We start from the raw sequence: 14,901 nt of genomic DNA on the forward strand, positions 1-14,901 counted from the left end.
ACCCAGGCGCACTCACCTGAGCCTATGCAGGTCGACCAGACCAAGATGGTCAAAACCCGTCAAGAGTTACGCCGAGCCGAGGGGAGCTGCTTCTACTGTGGCAGTAAGGAGCACCGGATCCGTTCCTGCCCGGAGAGGTCGGGAAACGCCTGTGTCTAGGATCGCTCAGAGAGGTCGTCCTAGACAACAGTAAACCCTCTCCATCTCTGTTGCTGTCTGTCTCTATCATCTGCGGGGAGAACCGTTATTTTGAACTAGCCCAACTTGACTCTGGAGCTGCCGGAAATCTCATTTCTCAGTCTCTGGTAGAGAAATACCGCATTCCCACCAAACCTCTAGCTGTACCCTTATCTGTCGCTGCCGTGGATGGGGGCCTCTTACCACATCCCATCCAACTCATCACTGAATCCATAACCCTGCAGGTGGGAATGCTGCACTCTGAGAGCATCTTCTTTCATGTTCTGCCTGGACTCTCTCACGCCCTCTTACTAGGCCTACCTTGGCTTCAGAGACATGCACCCGTGCTTGATTGGCAGACCGGAGAAGTCCTTCGCTGGGGACAGGACTGCCATAAGACTTGTTTAGTTCCCGTCCATCCTGTCCATCCTTCTCCTACTCCAGCCAATCTACCTGGTCTTCCGGCTCCTTATTGGTCGTATGCGGACGTCTTTAATAAAAAGGAGGCAGAGACATTACCCCCTCATAGACCATACGACTGCCCAATCAACCTGATGCCCTCCCCGTGGGCGCATTTACCCTTTGTCCGCTGCTGAGACCCGATCCATTCATCCGGAAATCTACTTCCCCGGCGGGAGCAGGCTTCTTCTTCGTCAAAAAGAAGGACGGCTCACTCCGTCACTGTATAGACTATAGAGGCCTTAACCAGATCACGGTGAAGAATAAATACCCCTTCCGCTCATTCCGGAATTATTTGACCGTCTGAGGGGGGCTAGAATCTTCACCAAGCTGGACCTCCGTGGGGCGTATAACCTGGTCCGTATCCGTCAGGGGGATGAATGGAAGACGGCATTCAACACCCGGGACGGCCACTATGAATACCTGGTAATGCCCTTCGGTCTCTGTAACGCTCCCGCCGTCTTTCAAGAGTTGGTCAATGACATCTTCCGGGACCTTCTCTACTCCTGCGTAGTGGTGTGCCTGGACGATATCTTGGTCTTCTCTCCGGATCTCCCCACACACCGGAGGGATGTTCGTCAGGTTCTGCTCAGGCTCAGGCAGAACCACCTCTACGCTAAATATGAGAAGTGCCTCTTTGAGCAGACCTCGCTTCCGTTTCTGGGCTACATAATCTCTCTGACCGGCCTACGAATGGATCCTGAGAAACTGTCTGCCATCCAGAAGTGGCCCCGACCAGAGGGGTTGAAAGCTATTCAGCGGTTCCTGGGTTTCGCCAACTACTACCACCTCTTCATACCGCACTACTTTTCCCGGACTGCCCCAATCTCTGCGCTCACCCGTAAGGGCACTAATCCCAGAGAATGGCCGCCAGAAGCAGAGGAAGCCTTTCTTTCCTTAAAACAGGCTTTCTCTTCCGCCCTGGTGCTGCATCGTCCGGACGGCAACAAACAATTCTTCCTGGAAGTTGACGCCTCCTCCTCTGAAGCCGGAGCGGTACTTACCCAAAAGTCGCCTTCCGGAAGAATGGTAACTTGAGGCTTCTTCTCCAAACTCTTCACCTCTTCTGAGCGCAATTATTCTATAGGAGATTGAGAGTTATTGGCCATTAAGCTGGCACTGGAGGAGTGGCGTTACCTGCTCGAGGGGGCTCTTCACCCGGTAATTATTTACACGGACCACAAGAACTTGGCTTACCTCCAGAGCACCCAGAGACTTAACCCGCGCCAAGCCCGGTGGTCCTTGTTTTTTGCCCGCTTTGATTTCGTTCTTCATTTTCACCCGGCAGACAAAAACATCAAAGCTAACGCCTTATCCCGATCCTTCCTGGTGTCTGATCTAGAGGAGGAACCGAAGCACATCATTGATCCCGCCAGAGTAATGCAGGTGGCTCCCGTGAATCTAAATCGTCTCCCTCCCGGTAAGACGTTCGTAACAGTACCTGATCGGAAGAAGGTCCTACTCTGGGGTCACTCGTCTAAGCTAGCTGGCCACGCCGGTCAGAAAAAGACCCTCCAGCTTATTACCCGGCATTACTGGTGGCCTACCCTGCACAAGGATGTAATAGATTTTGTTTCAGCCTGTGTGTCCTGAGCCCGCAACAAAGTTCCGAGACACCTGCCAGCCGGTCGCCTCCTTCCTCTTCCAGTACCTGCTGCCCCGTGGCAGCATATAGCTATGGACTTTATAACGGATCTCCCTGTCTCTACCGGTTGTACGGTCATTTGGGTGGTCGCTGACCGCTTTTCCAAGATGGCGCACTTCATTCCCCTGCCGGGTCTCCCGTCTGCACCCGAACTGGCTAAAGACTTTATCTGCCACATCTTCCGTCTCCATGGCCTGCCCCTCCACATCGTGTCGGATCGTGGGGTTCAGTTCACCTCACGCTTCTGGAGAGCCACATGTAAGCTGCTTGACGTCACCCTGGACTTCTCCTCCGCTTACCACCCACAGTCCAATGGTCAAGTGGAGCGGATGAATCAGATCCTGACCACCATTCGGACTGGGTGGATCTCCTACCATGGGCCGAATTCTCTTACAATAATCACGAGAGCGAATGTTCCTCCAAATCCCCGTTTTTTGTAGTCTTCGGTCAGCATCCTCGGATCCCATTTCCCGTCTCCACCTCAGTGGACAATCCGGCTGCGGAATCTCTCATTAGCGAATTCTCCTCCATTTGGGAGAGTACCCGATCCGCACTCCTTCAGTCGTCCGAGCGGATGAAAAAACACGCTGACAAAAAACGCCTGGATCCTCCACAATTCCGTCCTGGAGATAAAGTCTGGCTCTCGTCCAAGTATGTCCGGCTCAAGATTCCCTCCTACAAGTTAGGGCCTCGGTTCATCGGCCCACTGGAAGTTATCAAACAAATCAATCCGGTGGCCTATAAATTGAAACTCCCGGCCAACTTACGGATCCCTAACTCCTTCCATGTATCTCTCCTCAAACCCGTGGTACTTAACTCTTTTTCCAAGTCTACAGGTACGCCCCCTGCTCCGGTTTCCGCTGAGAACGAGTTTGAGGTAGAGAACATTCTGGCCACCAAAAGGGTAAGAGGAAAAACCTTTTTTCTGGTAGATTGGAAGGGGTTTGGTCCTGAGGAGAGAACGTGGGAGCCCCGGGAGAACATCCATGCCCCTCTCATCCTTGCTAAATTTCTCTCTGGCCTAAAAAAGGGGGGGCCTAAAGGGGGGGTACTGTAGCGTCGGCGTCCCTGCCTCCTGCTAGGCAGGGATGCTGTTCCCCTCACCTCTCCGCTCCGTGCCCGGCGTCTTCCTCCCGCTCTGCTGGCAGCGCGCGCTGCTTCCCGGCCACGGTGCTTAGAGGGGCCGCGCGCGCCGTCCTAAGGAGTCCCCGGCCAATGGCCGGAGGACTTCACCATATATAAGGCACCTCCTCCAAAATGGAGGTGCCCGAGCAATGTTGTTGCAAAGCCTTCACTCTGCTTCAGCCCTCAGGTCCCGTTACCAGTTACCTGCCAGTCACCTGCCAGATTCCTGCTTGTTACCTGCCAGATTCCTGCCTGTTACCTGCCAGTCACCTGCCAGATTCCTGCTTGATACCTGCCTGATATCCGCTTACCTGCTTGCAAGCCTGCGGTCCGACGGTCTGCCTTCCGACACCTGTCAGTCTGTCTATGGACCAGCCTGCCCGCTCACCTGGGAGCGCTCACCTGCTACCTGCCTGCTAGCCTACCTGGAGGCTCTGCCGTCACTTGCCGTGACCACCTGCCTGTCCAGAGACTCTTGCCCGCTCACCTGCTAGCTGCCTGCTAGCCTACCTGGAGGCTCTGCCATCACTTGCCGTGACCACCTGCCTGTCCAGAGACTCTTGCCCGCTCACCTGGGAGCGCTCACCTGCTACCTGCCTGCTAGCCTACCTGGAGGCTCTGCCGTCACTTGCCGTGACCACCTGCCTGTCCAGAGACTCTTGCCCGCTCACCTGGCAGCGTCCACCTGCTACCTCTCTGCTAGTCTACCTGGAGGCTCTGCCGTCACTTGCCGTGACCACCTGCCTGTCCAGAGACTCTTGCCCGCTCACCTGGGAGCATCCACCTGCTACCTGTCTGCTAGTCTACCTGGAGGTTCTGCCGTCACTTGCCGTGACCACCTGCCTGTCCAGAGACTCTCGCCCGCTCACCTGGGAGCGCTCACCAGCCACCTGCCTGCTGTCCTTCTACCCAGAGACTGTCCCTGTCACTTGCCGTGACTACCTGCTCTTCTACCCAGAGACTGTCCCTGTCACTTGCCGTGACTACCTGCCCTTCTACCCAGAGACTGTCCCTGTCACTTGCCGTGACTACCTGCCCGTCTTCCCTGGGAGCCACCCGCTTCCTTACAAGGACCGCCCCCTTGTATAGTTGCTCAGAGGTTCCACCTCCCAGACCCGTTACAGTATGGATGCTGGTGGGGGATATCACGGTGGCTAGCCCGGTCCGTGACCCAGGGTGGTCAATAAAAAGGGGGGGTTTTCTATTTATAGGGGATTTATAAAGTTCGTGACGCCACCTGTGGAATGCTGCGAAAGGGAGCCGCCGCTGCGGAGCAGTCCTCTGAAGCTGATGTTACTGCAGCAGGGATGGTGTGGCTCTCCACAGGAAGAGCGAACACCAGGGCAGTGTAGAAATAGTTGATTGCGCTGGGCGTTGTAGTGCAGCGGGAAAGATGGCGCAGCTGAAATAATGAACGGAGGCAGTGCGATGCAGTCATCCAAGTCTTTACTCACCGTTCTCATGTACCTTCCACTGATACACTGCGCAGGTGCCAGCCTCCCACGTCGCGCTACATTCACCAGATCGGGGGTTCAGCTCTTCCTCAGGTAGGTTAGGAGCACGTGACGGAACCCCGCTTTCTTATGTTCCTCTCTAGACCGACTTCACGCTGGGTCTTCTCCCTCCTGCCCTGCGCTTCCCCACTCACAGTCTCGCTCGGGTGCTCTGAAGTCCCTCCTGTCAAAGTGGAGTTCCCGGACTTACTTGACCCTTACGGTGACTAGAATGAGGCTTTAGCAACTGAACTATAAAAGCAGAAGCCTCCGGTTTTTCCAGCTGAGACCTGGCGTAACACTGCTGGTCCAGGGGCCGGTCCCCTTCTTGCGGCCTGATCCCTCTGTCTTCTGACAGATTCGGGATGTACGGGTGTCGTTCTGCACTAGCCGTACCCCCTGGGATCCCTTCAATAGAACGGAGCCTTCCTCCTCTGCTCCCCTCCTGGGCCTCTAGCACTAGGCCCCACTTGTGGGGCAGTGCTCCTAAAGAGACTCTGCTCCCAGACTGTCTTCACTCTCTCCTCTTACTGACTGAACTCAACTGCCACCCTACGATGGCTTCCCTTTTTATACCTCCTTCTATGGTGCTCCCCTAAACTGCTTCCTCCACCCACACCCACTACTGGTTCCCCCTACCTTTGGGTTCCCCCCACTCCAGCCAGAGACGGGGCTCAGCAGGAAAACACATTGCATCTTGCTCTTCCAGCCGGCCTGGAGCAGTGTAGTGTTGAATGCGGGTGTTGGGGTTGTGGGCAGCACTCCCTCCTTACCTGAGAGAAGGAGACACCACACCTCAGGGTGAGGTGCAGTACCTCTGTGGCAACTGAACCCTCAGGGGCGCCACACAGGGAATTAGTAAATTCTAAAAGTTCATTCACACTCTGCACCCCATCTTGACTGAAAAAAAACTGAAATGTAGAAATTTTTGCAAATTTATTAAAAAAGAAAAACTGAAATATCACATGGTCATAAGTATCCTGTGGGATCTCCTCCCAGACCTGGACTAAAGCATCCGCCAACTCCTGGACAGTCTGTGGTGCAACGTGATGTTGGTGGATGGAGTGAGACATGATGTCCCAGATGTGCTCAATCGGATTCAGGTCTGGGGAATGGGCGGGCCAGTCCATAGTGTCAATGCCTTCATCTTGCAGGAACTGCTGACACACTCCAGCCACATGAGGTCTGGCATTGTCGTGCATTAGGAGGAACCCAGGGCCAACTGCACCAGCATATGATCTCACAAGGGGTCTGAGGATCTTATCTCGGTACCTAATGGCAGTCAGGCTACCTCTGGCGAGCACATGGAGGGCTGTGCGGCCCTCCAAAGAAATGCCACCCCACACCATTACTGACCCACTGCCAAACCGGTCATGCTGAAGGATGTTGCAGGCAGCAGATCGCTCTCCACGGTGTCTCCAGACTCTGTCACGTCTGTCACATGTGCTCAGTGTGAACCTGCTCTCATCTGTGCAGAGCACAGGGCGTCAGTGGCAACTTTGCCAATCCTGGTGTTCTGTGGCAAATGCCAAGCATCCTGCATGGTGTTGGGTGTAACATACCTGGTGGCGTCCTTGCATGGTGGTCCATCTCCCACTGTGCAAGAGCGCGCACTTGATCTCCAGTCCAGAATGTCTCTCTGGCTTCCCTCCATGCTGTCTGTTTGTGTCTGTTTCTGCTGCTTAAGGGCGGCGCCCGATCACTTCCTGCTTTTTGTACCTGCTGTGGGTCACACCCCTTGTGCGTACTCAGCCTATTGCTGTCTGTCACCTGGTATATAGCTCAGCTGCTCCCATCTATCCCTGCCTGAGCATAGTGTTTCATTCAGTGTGTGCTTGCACTCTGAAGATGCCAGGTCCTGTTCTTTGTCTCCTGTCTTGCGGTATCAGTTCCTGTGTCTGAACTGAGTCCTGTCTATGTCTCCTGCCTTGCGGTATCAGTTCCCGTGTCTGAGCTGAGTCCTGTCTTTGTCTCCTGCCTTGCGGTATCCGTTCCTGTGTCTGAACTGAGTCCTGTCTGTGTACTCTTGCCTGCTGCCTTTCCTGGAGGCTGTATTTCCAGGCCTGTCTGAACACGCTCCTAGCCTGTTCCTCCCGCCTTCTAGGGGCCGATTACCTAGATCCGTTCCTGTATCTTGTCTGTCCTGTCTGAACACGCTCCTAGCCTGTTCCTCCCGCCTTCTAGGGGCCGATTACCTAGATCCGTTCCTGTATCTTGTCTGTCCTGTCTGAACACGCTCCTTGCCTGTTCGTCCCGCCTCTCTGGGGGCCGATTACCCAGACCTGCTCCTGTATCTTGTCTGTTCTGTCTGAACACGCTCCTTGCCTGTTCGTCCCGCCTCTCTGGGGGCCGTATTCCCAGACCCGCTCCTGTGTCCCGCTCCTGTGTCGGTCTCGTCCGTACACTCAGTTCCAGTCTGTACTCTCTCCTATCTTTCATCTGTCTTTTCTCTATGTCCGTTCCTTTCCTTTTTCTGCAGAGTCTGAACTCGTACCTAACTCCTGCCTGTTGTCTCTGTACTCCCGTTTGTGAGTTTGTGGTCCACTCGCTACTTCACTGCAAGTACCCTGTGGGTGTCTGGCTCTGCCTTTCCCTTCCTGTCTGTTCCGTGTGAACAGAGCCCTGTCCCCCCCTACTCAGCCTTGCCTGCTCTGACTCCTTTGCTCACTGCTCCGGCGGTTCTAGCCTGCTCTGACTCCTTTGCTCACCGCTCCGGCGGTTCTAGTCTGCTCTGACTCCTTTGCTTACCGCTCCGGCGGTTCTAGCCTGCTCTGACTCCTTTGGTCGCTGCTCCGGCAGCCTTGCTCCGCTCTGACCCTTTTGCTCGCTGCTCCGGCAGTCTCGCTCCACTCTTGCTCACCGCTCCAGCCGGCCTCGTCCTGCTTTACTCTTGCTCACTGCTCCAGCAGTCTCGCTCAGCTTTGATCCTTTGTTCACCGCTCCTGGCGGCCTTGTCCTGCTCTACTCTTGCTCACCGCTCCAGGCGGCCTTGTCCTGCCCTGTTCTCGCTCACCTCTCTGGGCGGCCTCACTCTGCTGTGTTTGTCCGCCACATCTGTGGCTCTGTTCCTGAGTCCCAGTGTGTACTGGGTCCTATCCCGCCAGTGTCCCTACCTGCTAGTGCCTCCCTGTCTGCACTCTAGCTGTGCTTGCCTGTACCCCTATGCCTGTATTGTTCCTGAGTCCCAGTGTGTACTGGGTCCTATCCCGCCTGTGTTCCTACCTGCTAGTGCCTCCCTGTCTGCATACCAGTCGTGCCTGCCTATACCCACCAGTCTGTGTGCCAGCCTACCAGTCTGTTCCTGTATTCCCCTGTGTGGGTCAACAGCCGTGTCCGGGGTCTGTCCTGGAGTAGCACCTGGTCCCTTTGCTCGGTTCCTCCTTGGTGCACTGGCGTCGTATGCCGTCGTGCGACCCTGGTCGGATCGGGTGAATACCTAGTTAAGCCCCTCCAGGCATTCACTCTCCGGCACGGTCCAGTGGAATCACTACAATCACACGCACACGCCGCTCAGCCCGGGCGTGTGCATAACATTGGGCTGTGAGCACAACCCCCATCTGTGGACGTCGGGCCCTCATTGTTAGAACCCTCCTGCTTGTATTTTCCATCTTGTGTTTTGCGGTCACGTGACCATCTGCCTTTATATTCCAGCTCCGCCCTTGTGGCTGTGCTGGACTTCAGTGTTTGACTGTTTCTCTAGCCTGGTGCTTCAGTGCCTTTCTCTGTCAAGTTCGCTTGGTCCTCTGGGATCTCTAGTACATTTCTGTCAGTTTGTCTTTTTGCGTTCTGCAACAACTTCTCTGTTTAGAAGGTGTCCCATTTTTTGTCCCAGTCCTTAGTTCTTTTAGGGACCCCTCCCTTAATTCTATAGGTATTCGTTCAGAGTAGCCGAGGACTAAGGCGGATCTGTTCACTAGGAACAGGCAGCCCGCTACATTGTAGGGGTTCAGCTTAGTCTTACTGTAGGGACAGCTTTCCCCTATATTTCCTTAGTACATGTTGCAGATCATAACAGTAAGTCCAGCCCAAAAAACTAAAAGGAAAGAAATTTTGGGATCAACGCCTGCAGGGATTGTCTCTGGAAGTGGCCAAGCTTCAGCAACACGTGAGTAGCTGTTCTGGAGAGCATTTTGTCGAACCCAAGGTAGGACTGCCTGATGTTTTTTATGGTAAACAGCAAGATTTTTTTTCCTTTAAAAATGCTTGTGTGACGCCTCTCAAGCCCTGCCCTGGGAAGATGGGGTACTCGGAGCCGGGTCAGATGTTGAGAACGGGGATGCAGTCGTGGCCTTGACCCGTTCCGTGCCCAGGGCCGTCACATTGAAAATGATGTTAGGGCATTCCGGGTTGAGTGGTAATTGTCGACTACGCCACCTGTGGTGTCTGGTGATGCGCCACCAGTGCCGCTAGCAGTCCGCTGAGGCCCGGTGTCATGGCGGCTAAAGTTCTCGCTGCTCCCCACAGGCGGAGCGCGGCCTCAGGGCAGGCAAGGCGGGATAAAGGAGGGTGGTAGTGTGGGAGTGCGGGCACCGTGTCGCGTGGTATGGCGCATAATGAACAGTCCGGAGGCCATAGGGGTGAATTTCCAAGGCTTTACTCACAGTTCTCTTAAGCAGCGCAAGGCTTCTCCCTGCTCCTCGCGGATTCCTGCGGCCACCAGGGACGGGGGTCCGACTACCTCCGAGGAAGTCCAGTGTTTGGTAGCGTCCCTACACTAGAGTGTTCCTGCACTACAGACTTCACCCTTTCCCGTCTGTGCAAGTGTAGATAGGCCGGGTCTCCCTCTGAGCTCCTCTCAGGTGTATGGCTAGGGTGGCAATTCCTCTCCATCCCAAGCCCGGCGGGATCCTCAGGGCCTAACCGGGCTTTCCCGTCCTGGCCATAGAGTACGAGGTCGGGTGTCGGGGGCCGGTACCCCTCTTGCAGCCGGAATCCCTCTGAATAGATCAGGTAGAAGAGGACAGGTGGCGTACTCCGCTCCGTCTGCATCCTCCCCGGGACCCATTTGCTAGGGAGCCACACTCTAAAGCTCCCGGGCCTTCTTGATCCTGGTCCTTGGTCGGGTTGAGACATTCCTTGTCTGCAACCTCCCTCTCGTCCCATAGATCAGGGTACGAGGGCTGTGTCCCATACCGGTGCAGGCCCACACAGGATCTGCGCTCCCGGAGGGAAGTCACTTTACACACAGTATTTTGACTGCACAGTACGACCACTTGACAGACACACTGTCAGAGACCACACAGGTCAGATGAACTGGACTCTGCACTAAGCAGACAGGACCCACAAAAGAACCAAGATCAAAGATGGCATTCTATTAAATATGAAATTAGAAGTGTCACTAACTAACTGTTCCTCCACCCACACCCACTAACTGGTTCCTACCACTTTGTGTTCCCCAGTCTCCCTGTAACCAGGGGAGCAGCACCTAGTGCATACTAGCTCCCTCTGGTGGAAATGTGGTGTTGGATGCAAAACGCTAGGTAACTACCATCGCACCGGACCTACCTCAGAGGAGGAACACCACACTCCATTAAAGAAGTGCAGCATTCCTGTGGCGTCCGAACCCTCAGGGGCGCCACACTTGTTTGTTATATTTTCGTTTGAGACCTCTGGGAATGAATCACAGCGCATTGGTTTTATTATGTCACTTTTGCCCAATGAACCACAGGGGTGGGCCTTTTCTCTCCAGTCTAATGATCCGTGTTTAAGGTCTGTTGAAGAATTTTTTTATGCTATGGGGCTATTATATGACGATCCTGATCGAATCTCATCTGCTGAATCAGAACTCAGGCATTTGAATCAGGGGTCAGATGATGTTGAAAATTATTGACAACACTTCAGGAGATGGGCTTCAGAAGTTAAGTGGAATGATCCTGCGCTGAGATGTTTATTTCTTGCTGGTCTGCGTGAAAGGGTTAAGGATTTGTTAATTGCATTCCCTGCACCTGAGACTCTGCAGGATGCTATGCAGTTAGCTGTTCGTTTAGACAGGAGACTGAGGCGCAGGCTCAATGAGGTAAAGACTCCTGTAATGTCAGTTCCTAGTCCAGAAAATCTGCTCTGACGGCGGATAACCGATGGAGGTTGGGGCGATGTCACTCCGCTCTCAGGAAAGAGATCGGAGGTTTACCGAGGGATTGTGTCTTCATTGTGGTAAAGCTGACCATTTGATTAAGTATTGTGAGCATCGTTTAAGTAAAGAAAAAAAAAAGGTCAGTTACGCCCGTATAGCTTGTTTACACTCTGCAGGAGTATTTCTTTCTGGGAGTACTACTTTGCAGGGAGATTTGATTGAATTTCAGGTATTTGTGGATTGTGGTTCCACACTTAATGTGATTGATAAAGGGTTTTTGGAAAACCTTAAATTGAAATCCAAAACTTATCATCACCTATTTCTGTGATTGCAATTGATAACACTCCTTTGAAATGTATTACTCAAAAGACTGCTGCATTTCCCCTCACTATCAATGGAGTTCACCAAGAAATTTTGGACTTGGTTGTTTTAGATAATTTACCCTCTCCACTTGTTCTAGGATTGCTTTGGTTAAAACTGCACAATCCTTTATTGGACTTTATTGGACTGGTCTACTAATGTGATTAAGTCTTGGAGTCCGAAGTGCTATGATAAATGTTGTAATGGTCGCATTGCGGCTGTGGGAAAAGGGGAATTACCGGTACCTATTCAACATTATTGGAGGGTTTTTTCGGAGGAGGAGTCGCAAGTTTTACCTCCTCATAGGGATTATGATTGCGCCAAGAGTCGCTTGTTTAATCTGACTATCCCTGAAAGAAAGGCCTTGGAGGAGTACATACAGACTAGCCTGGTGTGGCGCCCCTGAGGGTTCAGTCACCACAGAGGTACTGCACCTTCTTTCAGTTAAGGATGGAGTACTGCCCCGGGACCCCAACACCTGCACTCAACACTACACTACTCCAGGCCGGCTGGAAGGGCCTTATGCACTTCTTCTGCTGCCCTGTCCATGGCTGGAGTGGGGGGAACCAAAGTGAGGGGGAACCAGTAGTGCGTGGGGATGGAGGACGTAGAACAGGGGAGCACTTAGAGAATAGATATATAAAGGGAAGCCATCTTGGGTAGGTGTGGATTCAGAAAGAGAGAAGAAGAGAGGAGCAGTCTGAGGAGCAGAGTCTCTTCAGGAGCTCTGCTCCATATTGGGGCCTAGTAAGAGAGGCCCAGGAGTGAGAGGGGAGTCAGGGAGGAAGGCTCCGATAACAGAAGGGATTCCAGGGGGTACGGTGAGTGCAGGACGGCACCCGTACGCCCGAATCTGCCAAGCGTCAGAGGAATCAGGCAGCAGGAAGGGAACCGGTCCCTAGACCAGCTGTGTTACTCCAGGTTTCGGCTGGAAAACCGGAGGCTTCTGCACTTCCATGGTGCAGTTGCCACAACCTCACCCAAGTCGCCGTGAAGGGCACCAAGTAGGTCCGGGAACTCCAGGTTTCCCAGAGGGATCTCAGAGTACCCTATCGGGACTTTTTGTGGGGGAGCGCAGGGCAGGAGGGAGAAGACCCAGCGCGGGAAGTCGGTCAAGGAAGGAACATAAAGAAAGGGGGTCCCGTTAAGTGCTTCTGATATACTTGAGGGAGTGCTGTACCCCTGCCTGGCAAACACATTGCGATGCGGGAGGCTGACACCTGGACAGTGTACCTGAGGAACCTAAAAGAACTGTGAGTAAACTGCACTCCACTGTCTCCGTCAGTTATTTCTACCACGCTGCTGCGCCTGCACTACAACGCCCAGCATTACCATCTGCATCCCTTTCATCAACACTGCCCCGGGGGCCCGATCCGCCCCTGTGGGGAGCAGAAACATCCCAGCTGCCATCCCATCACCCCCGGAGGTCTGCAGCAGCGCCGGTACTCATTACCGGGAACCACAGGTGGCGTCACGAGACAAAACTGTTAACAATCCCCTTTTTAAAGAGTAGTGTTGAGCCACCCCCGTAGTGTTCGAGTTCGGTTCGGTTCGTCGAACACCCGTATGTTCGCCGAACTGTTTGTCGAACTGTTCGTCGAACACCTTCGAACACCGTTAAAACCAATGGCAGGTGAACAAAAACACATAGAAACACATTGAAAACACATAGAAAACACTTCAAAGGTGTCCAAAAGCTGACAAACTGCTCAGAAGACACAACTAACATATGGAAAAGTGACAAGTACATATAGTCATGCAAAAAGAAAAGAGGTGGAGGAGTAAAAGGAGGGGGAGACACAGATATAGGCATGTCATGCCCTTCTAAAACCAAAAAAGTGCGAAGCCGACACGGCCAGTCCGTTCCTGCCCGTGCGACCTCCGTGTCGCTGGGTTTGTGCCAGAGCCACGGTGGACCCTGACGGCCAGCCCCCCTCTCCCAATACTGGTGCCTGTGACGCACCCCCTGGGCCTGTGTTGTGGATGCACGGTGCGGGAGTACCCGGAGCCGGATCGCTGGGGGGTGTAGTCTCAGTGTGGCGGTGACCCAGTCCGTGCCCAGGGTCGTCAAACCAGTGGCAGTCTTAGTGTAATAACAAATGTCCGACTACACCACCCGTGGATTGCTGTCAGTGGGGACCGCCGCTGCGCTGCCGACCGCTGAGGCTGATGTTGTTTGCGCAGCCGAGTATGGGATAACTCCCCATGGGAGAAGTATTGCCTCAGGGCAGCTAGTGTGGAAGATGGGAGTGATGGTGTGAGCGTCCCAGTACTAATGGTGCTGGTGCGGCGATGAAACACAGAGACGTGTGGTGCAGTTCAGGGTCTTTACTGATGGTATAAAGCAGACCCTCCCGGGAGTACTGGTTAGCAATAGAGGCCTGGTCAGTCTGTGAGCAAGCAGGATCTCCCCTGGCCAGGTGGAGTTGTAGGCCTCCCCGTCTATCTGCACTCTTTCCTGGCTACCTTGCTGTAAGCGGTTACAAGTAGCCCATGTCCCTGAGTATACCGGGTGGTGCTCACCCATATGGCTGGTGACTTGGGGCCTTCTGTTAGCCTCCGCTCCTGGATGGCGGCGCTGGTCCCTTCCTTGTGACTGAGCCTCCGGGCTTCTATGGCCAGAGGACCTGGAATCCCCTGCCGGCTGGTTTCTGCTGCTGGGTGTATATCAGTCCCCACAGCCTCGGACTCCGGTGTCCGGTTGTAGTGTCCTCAGCCAGGGTGAGCTCTGCTCAGCTCCAGCCCCTGGTCTTCAGCTACTGTTCCTACAGAGCTCCTGCTGTATCTTTCCCTCTCCAAGCTCTGACTCACCTAATCCCGCCCCAGACCCAGTTTATAAGGGTAGATTCCTCCCCTCCCAGGTCTGGGCGGGCAGTGTTGCATGCTTAGGGCTCCTGACCAGAGAAACCTCCCACTTGCTCTCAGACATAATATTTCTATTACTGTGGCAACCAGACCCCTGGGGTGCCACATTCCCCCCTAGTAAATTTTAGTACTCCGAGACTAAACAGATTTTTAAAGAAACATAAATGCAGGGTATAAACAATAATACAATAACATATATACAAGAAGCTTTAATCTGTAGAGGTCACGGCGTGTCCGTAACCAGGTGTCCATATCACCCAAGGTGAAGTTTTAAGCGAGGTAGGGGACCTGTCCACAGCAAACCTCTTGCGTTGGCCTTGGGCGTGGCTGCAAGGCTGAAGCTAGCTACTTTGGGCCTCAAGGAGGCCACGCCAGACAGGTTTTCTCTTCCGCGGCCATCTTCGCAAGAGGCACAATGTGCAACTATCTACAAAACTGTTCCGGTTATCCAGCGTCCATAACCTGTTAGTCCAAATAAATCTGCAGGGTAACTGAGAAACATAATTAATAACAGGCAACAAAAAAACCATAAACAGTTAAACAGATAAATTCACAGTGCATTAGTTTAGATTTTCCAGCGAGCGGGCATCTGACCTCTAGTGACTCTAGTGGACCTACGGAGCTCACTAACTGGTTCTGCACTACAGGGTGTAGGAGGTGTTATGGGTAAGCTGGGCAGTTGTCTGCGTACTCTTTGGCTCACT

This window comes from Phyllobates terribilis, unplaced genomic scaffold (assembly GCF_046119375.1).
Source record: "Phyllobates terribilis strain yellow unplaced genomic scaffold, ASM4611937v1 Scaffold_1__5_contigs__length_1240528914, whole genome shotgun sequence".
Classification (NCBI taxonomy): Eukaryota; Metazoa; Chordata; class Amphibia; order Anura; family Dendrobatidae; genus Phyllobates; species Phyllobates terribilis.